Raw genomic sequence first — 9,369 nt, forward strand, 5'->3', positions numbered from 1 at the left:
CTCTGAAACCCCGTTTGTCACATCCGGGGAGCACCCCCTAGAAGTAACGTGCGCACTTGACCTCTCAAAGGACTAATACAAGCCCATAGTTATCATTCATCGCATTATCATAGTAAATGTAGTTGAAAATTTAAATCTTTCCATGGCACATCATATGCTAGAAACTTCACTTTATATATATATATATATATATATATATATATATATATAATATTACATACTTAAACCTTAAGTCTCTTTGCAATCTTAGACTCAATAAACATTAGAGTACATTAGGGACACGACCCTTAAGACATAAAACATAAGTACAAATTTATACACTTTACAATAAAGACTTAACATATGAATCCTTAGACTTAAGGATTTCTTTCCTTGAGCTTGGGAATAACATATCAATATCCTAAATCATATAGTCATCCTCTAATCATCCATAACCTAAACTTTGTGTAAAAAGTAGAGAAGAATGGGATTAGTACAAGAATGCACTATGTATGGCAACCATGCAAAAACATGCATTTAAAAGAGACATTTTCTTGAAATCATACTTCATGCTTTTTTTAGTAAATCTTCATAAAACCTTTATCAAATAACATTTATATAATTCACATACTTCATATAAACATATTCAAAATACAAACATTATATAAGATCATAAATATAATTTAAGTCATAATTGATGGTCACTTTAAAAGGAGCTCCTTTACCTTAATAGTGAACCCTTTTTCTTTTAACTCATAAACCTACCAAGTAACCCCCTAGTGATATTTGGTGCAATGCACCACCTTAAGGTCACAAAGAAAGCATACATACAACCTACATAAGCCAAAACATGTCATTATATAAGCATATTACATTATAGACATATTTAAGTCAACAACCCATTGGGTTTACAGTAAGCTACTTCTATTTGTACATATTTTTACTTCTTTTCATATACATCATTATAAGATCTTTTTCATGACCCTAATCTTAGTCTAATAGTGCAACGTATATGTGAAGCCCCATAAAATAACATATACTTAGTAAACCTATCATAATACCACAAACCTTAACATTCAATTCATATATCAACATATTAAGTGAAGACAAATTTATTAATGTCAACAACATTCATCATATAGTCAATAAGAATCACATAGTGCATATAAGGATAAGACCATATTAGCTTGACTCATGCCATGAACATCTTCATAACAAGTAGACATATACTACCATACCATGCATAAAGACATACCCATAATCATATATATTTGGTCACCTTCCTAGGAATTCCTAAGGAGATAATTGTGCAATTTCTATATAAGTTTCTTACTTCCTCCTGTACTTAGTAACCTCCCTTAAGTCCTCCTAGTTATGATCCTAGTCATTTACTTCCATTGTTTATTTCACTTTAGGGAAACTATAGTCTTAGCTGACACTTATACCATGAGTGCTAAACATGAAACTTAGTGTTTTAGAGCCTTATACTAATGGAAGGTGTTCCTACCTAGCCAAGGTACAACATTAACATACATCCTAGCATCCTAAGTGAATTAACCTTGCTAGATCCTATGTGGCAAGCATAGTTATGGAACTAAGAAATAGATATAGTCCCTGTACATGCCATTTGGAAATTGGGGCCTTCTCTCATGTGAAAACATAGGTGAACTTTCTTCAAAGGGAAGTCACCACCTCATGTGGGTCCATAGGTGAGTATTCCTCTAAGGGAAATCAACACATTATAAGGAACAAATGGTGAATCTTCCTCCAAGGGAAGTCAACACCTCTCATTGTCAAGTTCACTCGATGCTAAGATAATTTCCCTTTTATTTAAAAGCCTTTATTACTTTTTTTTTTCATAAAACACAGGCTTATGATATTTGTTCCTCATATACTTATAGCATGTTCAAGAACCTACCTAGTTTAGATTATTCTTGGGCACAGATTTTAAGGACCCTTTATTTACTAGATCATCATTCGTGTGCGTTTGTACTTATATATGAGCAACCCTTTCACATAACAGATAAAGGTCACACATGTTCATATATCAATGCATCTGCATGTAAGCGTAACTCTATGAGACATTCTTTCATATAACACTTCAAGACACTATGAATACTAATACTTCATCATCTCATATAATTAACATCATATCATGTAAATCATATTCTTAACATGCCCATAAATTCATTTTCATGTTCTTGGAAACCAATCCTAGGAACTATCCTATCTAAGTACACGTGTGCAATGCATAGACAAGGTTTCATACCCTTGCCCGCACTAGTTCACCTATCAAGTCATCCTAGTTAAGGAAACACATATAATACTTCCATAGACATAAGCTTAACATGCATAGTAGTAGATACTGATGAATATGAGACTCACCTTTCATTTAGACACTATGACTTATACTACTTCTAAGCATGCATATAAAGTGAGGGTTTGTGTACATTGGTGATTATGATCACCTAATTTCTATAAACAATATATTGAGGCATACACCCACTTAGGAACAAACTCGTATTCAAGCATACACCACACAACACAACTTAGCACATGAGGCAAGGTAACTTCATGTTATACTATAAGAATCCTAGCATTAGCTATTTACACCTTCACATACGGGTACATGGTTAGGGGTCATCAATATTTAACACTTCATTAATGGAAGAACCTACTCATAATATTACATAGACACTTACATGCTCATAACAATAGTAATATAACCTAGATTCACAACTAAAGTAGAAGACTAGGAACAAGTCACACATAAGGTGATCATCATAACCACTTATTCATATATTGCTCAATTTGGATTCAAGGCCATGGTGAACACATATATAATGAAAATAAATCAAACAACACCACCATAAGTGGATCATACCACACAATGCCGTACAAGGCTTCATTAACATTACTATAAAGAAGTATAAAAGTAAAAGAGTAGAGCAATTCTTACCAATCCTTTAACCTTTGGTCATCATGACCATTAAAACTTTCATAAATAAATCAAGTATAGTACTGTAGCTAGAGTTATACTAACATAATCGCAAATCATACATTAATCACAACAAGATTGGATTCATATTAAGTCCACTACAACATCAATTTATAGAAAGTGAAGGGAAGTTGATCTTTTATAAATTATTTCTCACTTTTATTTTCAATATTCATCCTCACAATTAATCAATAATACACATTAAAAGGCTTTATTTAAAGATAACATGGCTTAGATGAAATCCTACGACAATTTTCCAAGAGATCAACATTTCAGTGAGCATCATGGAATTACAATAGAGAGGAATTAGGGATCAAGTATTCAAGCATCAATCCATATTGTATACAAACAAATAATTCATCATTATAATCTATTATAGGTAGTATATAAAGTACAATTAACCCTCTGCAACATCATGAACCAATTACCATAGAATCGAGATACAAAGAACTAAATTAATACTTCATAGAAGATAGGAAAACATGAATCAATACTACCTAATCATCAAGACTTGATCCATATTGGATCCATTAAATATGATTCATAATATTTATACATGATAGTCAGTAGATAACAATAAATTTAATTAAATCCAGTTCCAATTTTATACATTGTACTATCAAGGTTATAGTGAATCATGGAAATCTAAGCTAAGCATGTTCAGATCTTCATAAATTTAATCCACATGGATCCCTTATAATAAATTAATCATTAATTCATGTAATAACATTAGATATAGACAATTCAAAGTAAGAGAATAACAATTTAACCATTAACAAGCCCTGATCACAATGCCCCTGCAAGGGCTAAATCGAATTAGTAAAGGACATGGGTTCATAATGCAATTGGATTCAAATTCACGATTAAAACAATACATTAAAATAAATTAGTCATGGTTCAACCATTAAAAGTGTTTTTAGAAATAACCCATGGCTAGACTGAAAGATTGAATGTTTGATCATGACATCTCTTTGAAGACATTGCGAATAACTCTCCAAGTGAAAGGTTACTTAGAGATGAAGGATCACCATACATTTTTATAGTTGAAAACCTCTATAAATTGGTAAACAACCCATTATAATCCAATCTACAAGCTTTTCTTGAGATTCAACAACAACGGAGGTTTCTAGAGAGAATTGGTTTTTGAAGGAAGGTTTATTTTGTGAGCATGGGATTGGGTTGGTCAAGTTTTAGATTACTTATATACACCCAAAAATAGGTAAATAATTCAATTAGGGTAAGTTTTGGAGGTGTGGTAAATTTCCCATTCACATCTTAAGTGGGCAGTGCGCAGACAGCAGTTGCACCAGCCTGCATCGACGAACCTAATCGACTGGGCGGTGGTCCATCGAGGGGCCATTTTGTGCCCTCCGTTGATTGGGTATAAGTCTGTCATGTGGTCAAGCCTTCCCTAAGATAAGTGACCATCTCCTCCTCCCCAATTGACGAGGAGTCAATCAACCAACGAAACATGCATTGAGCTCGTCGATTGACACTGGCAAGGCAGTGTCTCGACAACCTTGGGTCCTTTTTACAAGCCCTTTTGTGGGGCCCTTTAGAAGTTATACCCAAATGTTTCCCAAGTAAATAGAAACTTTAACAATTTTTTGACCTCCTATATCAGTTTCACCCAAGACAAATTCATCTAACACATCCAAACATGCTAGTCCCCATCAAGGCACACTTGGACATCTCATGGGCTCACTTTCGAACGTCTTGGACGTTTTACCTCCAAACTTTATGAATCTCCATATACTATCTATAAACATCATTATAAATAATTTTAAGAGTTATTAAGATCATGTCATACAATTATAAACACGTATAGACACATGAGGCACTTAGGCGACTAATCATCGAACATCTTGGTCGTCCCTTGATGTTTGACTTGTAGAGCACCTCAAACTTTACACACTGCCTCGATACCATATTATAAGAAATTTTAGTACCTTATACCCTCATTACTAACATGTTAGTCTTTAGACACCCTAACTCATTTTGGGGATCTTACAACATGAATATGAATATCTCTGATTGTTGTGGTGATATGGACTTGTATATGGTTCTTGGTTGTGCATAACGACTTTTGAAGTTAAGTTAAAATACATATAAACAATTTTTTCTTTTGTGCATGTTTTCAAATATATTACTTGCAAGTATCCCTAAATAGTACATGTGGTTTGTACTAAACATTATCTCTACTATTTCTAAAAAAATGTAGGTTCGAGCCATTGAGGTTCTTCAAGGCCATTCTGAAAGATGCTTGGATTGTTCCCAAATTGTGAGTCCCCAAGTCTGGGGACAAAACCTATGAGTCTAGATTTTGTTATGTTTAGAGAAATTGTTGTATTTCTCCTATTTCAAGGACTTTGTTCTATTTTCTTATAAGATTTGTAATTATGTAAGGGCTATGCCCCACTTCTCATACTCTTGTGTTTTAGATGGTCATGTGAGAAAATGTAGTATATTTTTGATATATGTGAAGTGAAGTTGAACATGAAATGAAAATTTTTAATTTTTCAGCTTTTTATTTTATCTATGATGCGATGATGCATTCTAAGGGATTACCTAAGGTCTCTTTCAGAATGAAGACACCGGTTATGGCTAGGGGTGCTCTCTGATCATAACAAAATTGGTATCAGATCATGAGGTTGAATAAATCATAGGAATGATGTCTCATACAACCTCATCTATGTAGAGTCTTGTTCGTAATTGTGAAGCGAGCTACACTTGTGAATGAGAGGCTAGGTGATGGTTAAGAAATTCTCACTTCTTTGGTATTCTTAAGTCATCTCTCAAAAGTCTTAAATCTATGTGTCCTTTTCTTCTAACTCTTTTCTTGTGGATATAGGCTATGAAAAATACAAGGTTAGGAGCAAGAAGGATTAAAGAGGAGATTGCAAATGCGGGAGTTCTTCTCCATGAAAACCAAGCTCCTACTCAAGAGCAAGTTTCTCTAGGTGGACAAGCACTGGTGAATCCTCCGGTCATGTTGGATAGGGAAATAATACAGGCTTTACTAAACATGACTCAATTCATGTCTACTCAAGCTCTAGCTATGATGGCAAAAGCGAATCGGGAAGGTGCACCCCATGTGAATCAAAATGCTAGTACCACAGCTTCACATTTGTGGGACTTCACTAGGATGAACTCTCCAATGTTATTTGGGTCTAAGATAAATGAAGATCCTCAAAAATTTCTAGATGAGGTTTATAAGATATTTTATGTTATGGGGTCGAGTTCAAATGAGAATGCCGAGCTAGCCGCTTATCGACTCAAGGATGTGGCTCAAACTTGCAATGGAAAATCAATAGGGCTTTGACAGCGGGTTTCATAAGTTGGGAACTCTTTAGAGGGGCATTTATTGATAGGTTCCTCCCAAGGGAAAAAGGCGAGGTAAAAGTGGAAGAGTTCATCAACCTTTGACAAGAAGGTATCAGTATTCAAGAGTACTCTTTGAAATACATCAAGATGTCTAAGTATTCTTCGTCTTTGTTTTCTAATCCTAAAGATGAAATGAGTCGTTTGATGATGGGTGTGTTCGATGATCTTGTGGAAGAATGTCGGGCTGCAACGCTTTATTAAAAACATGGACATTTCTCTTTTTATGGGGCATGCTCAAAAAGTTGACAGAGTAGGCTTAAGAGGAAGAATAGGGATACCAAGATGTCAATTCCCTATGATGGAGGTACTTCTAAGGGTAAGTTTGAAATCCAAGACAACTCAAAGTTTAAGAAGAGATTTTTGAACCAAGTTCTTTCTAATTTCTCCAATGCTAACAAGGATACGGTGCCTAACCCTAAGCCTCAAGGAGGAAAAGGTGGTGGTTGAAAAAGTAAGAAACCTAGTTGTTCCAAATATGGAAAGAAACATGTGGGTAAATGTCTAATTTGTACGGACAATTACTTTGGTTAGAGAAAGAGGGGTTACATGGTGAGGCATTGTCCCATGACCAAGGCTCTAATAAGGGAGAGTAACTAATCTCAAGAAAGTGGTATTAATTTTGATGCTCCTAAGAGGAACCACTTCTATGCTCTCAAATATAGGGGTCATCAAGAGGATTCTGATGATGTTGTTACCGGTATTATGCATATATTTGTAATTAATGCTTATGCATTGCTAGATCGGAACCACTTTAATTTTTGTAAATCCTTAGTGGCTTTGAATTTTGATGTGCTCCCTAATGTCTTAATGGAACCATTTTCGATTTCTATCCCATGTGGATGATTCCGTTGTTGCTAAAAGAATCTATAGGAGTTGTCCCATACTATTTTCCAATAAAGTTAGATTGGTGGATTTGGTAAGACTTCATATGTTGGACTTTGATATCATATTGGGGATGGATTGTTTACATACTTGTTTTGCTTAAATTAATTTTACAAAAAAGGTAGTTAGATTCCAATTTCCTAATGGATCCGTTTTAGAATGGAAGGGGGGAAACTCAATCGCTAGAGGTCAAATTATTTCATGTCCAAAAGCTTGTAAGATAATTTGTAAGGTATATCTCTATCATATTGTTAGGGTCAAGAGCCTTAAATCCGAGGCTCCTCCTTATGAGTAGGTCCCCGTAGTAATGGAATTTCTAGAAGTCTTCCCCAATGACTTACTGAAAATTCCTCTCGAATGGTAAATAGATTTCGGCATATATTTGATGAATGATACTAAACCCATATACATTCCTCCTTATTGGATGGCTCCGACTGAGTTGAAAGAGTTGAAGGCTGAACTCAAGGATTTTCTAGACAAGGGTTTTATAAAACCAAACATATCCCCATAGGGCATTCCCGTATTGTTTGTGAAAATGAAAGATGGGTCTCTAAGAATGTGTATTGACTACAAACAATTTGACAAGGTCACTATAAAGAATAAGTACCCTCTCCCTAGATTTGATGATTTGTTTGATCAATTCCAAGGTGTGAGTTACTTTTCAAAAATTGACTTAAAGTCGGGTTATCATCAACTTAGAGTGAGAGTTGATGATGTTCCAAAAACTTCTTTCCAAACAATATATGGTCATTATGAGTTTCTAGTCATGTATTTTGGCCTAGCTAATGCCCTGACAACTTTTATAGATCTTATGAATAGTGTGTTATGGAATTATCTTAATTCATTTGTAATTGTATTTATTGATGATATCTTGGTATATTCAAAGAGTGAGGATAAACACATGGGCCATTCGAGGATAGTGTTGCAAGTCCTCAACGAACATAAACTCTTTGTTAAATATAGTAACTGTGACTTTTGGCTAAGGTTGGGGGATTTTCTTGGTCACATTGTATCTAATGCGGGTCTTGATGTTTATCTAAAAAAGATGGAGGTGGATAAGGATTTGCCTAGACCTTTGAATCTCACTGATATTCGAATTTTCTTGGGTTTAGCCGAGTATTATAGGATATTTTTCAATGGGTTTGCATCTATTGCTTCTCAATTGACTACCCTAAACCACAAGAACGTCAATTTCAAATGGATGGAAGCCTGTGAGAAAGGCTTCAAAAAGTTTAAAGATAAGCTTACCTCTGCTCCGGTGTTGACCATAACGGAGGGTACCAAAGGTTTTGTTTTGTATTGTGAAGCTTCTCGAGTTGGTTTGGGATGTGTCACCATGCAAAATAATAATGTGATACAATATGCCTCTAGACAACTCAAGGTGTATGAGAAGAACTATACGACCCATATCTCGAATTAGTAGCCATAGTGGTTGCGTTGATTATATGGAGGCACTATTTATATGGAGTGCATGTAGATGTTTTCACCGATCATAAGGTTTCCAATATGTTTTCACTCAAAAGGAGGCTGATACAGGTTTTGAAAGATTATGATATGAGTGTCCTTTACCACCCTGGAAAATCCAATATTGCTACGGATTCTTTGAGTCGGATGTGTATTGGTAGTGTAGCCCATGTTCGTGATGGTAAGAAAGAGTTTACCAAAGATGTGCATAGATTGGCCCAATTGGGTTTTCAACTTGAATATTTTCCAAATGGGAGTTTCATGGTTTATCATAACTATGAATCATCTTAAGTAGTTGAGTTGAAGTCTAAGCAACATGTTGATCCTCTATTTATAGAGTTAAAGGAATTGGTTCTTAGTAAATCTAATGAGTCCTTCTCCCAACTGGGTGATGGGGTACTTATATATCAAGGTAGGTTATGTGTTCTCGAGTTAGATGACTAAAAAGACATATTTTTGAAGATGCTCATTGTTTTATTTTTCCTTTTAGTTAATTATGTATGGAGGTCCACTAAGCATGGCTAAAAGAGTGGGTGACACGTTAGTTGAGGAATAGGTTGAGGCTGACATCAAGTCAACTATGCTGGTATCTCAACTAAATGACTTGGCCAGCAAAATATTCGAGTTTGAAAATCAGTGCAAACACCAAGGGAGATATATCC

Source organism: Solanum lycopersicum, chromosome 10, assembly GCF_036512215.1.
Source record: "Solanum lycopersicum chromosome 10, SLM_r2.1".
Classification (NCBI taxonomy): domain Eukaryota; kingdom Viridiplantae; phylum Streptophyta; class Magnoliopsida; order Solanales; family Solanaceae; genus Solanum; species Solanum lycopersicum.